Consider the following 591-nt stretch of genomic DNA (forward strand, 5'->3'; position numbering starts at 1 on the left):
TCATCTCGTCTTGAACAAGTGATATGATCTTTTTCTAGGGCCGGGTATGAAGCGTTCTCAAACCAACCATCTGTAACGGGGCAATCGAAGCCGTAGGCTAGAGGGTAGACCCTGGCTGGCTACCTACCCGCACCCCTAGGCATAGGGCACAAGCCCCCCCCGCTCACCCTCGGGGCACGGGGGGGGGGGGCGGCGGGCCGGCGGGGCGGGTCCCGCCGCGCGGCGAGGATGTCGTCACCCCTCGCGGGGCCCGCTCGCCCGATCGGATGGTGCCGTGCGGCCGTGCCCGTGCGTGGTCAGAGGGGGCCAGGTCTCAGCGACAGCGCGCGAGGGCAGGCGGTGGGACCCACGGCCCAGCGGCACGCGAAGGATTCAAACCGGGGGGCGCGGCGTCTCGGCCTCCCGGGCGTGTAGCAACGATGTCGACACTATGGCGAGGCCCGCGCGTGGTGGTTTTGGACGCTCTGGGGTCTGTCTGGACCGGGACGGACGGGCGAGCGAGAACGAACCAGGCGTCTTGCGTTTGGACTCTTGCAGCGCCGATCCGCCTTTCTGCGTGCCTTTCGATTCTCCGCGCCTAGGTTTTCTAGT

Source organism: Setaria italica, chromosome IV, assembly GCF_000263155.2.
Source record: "Setaria italica strain Yugu1 chromosome IV, Setaria_italica_v2.0, whole genome shotgun sequence".
NCBI classification, from domain to species: Eukaryota; Viridiplantae; Streptophyta; class Magnoliopsida; order Poales; family Poaceae; genus Setaria; species Setaria italica.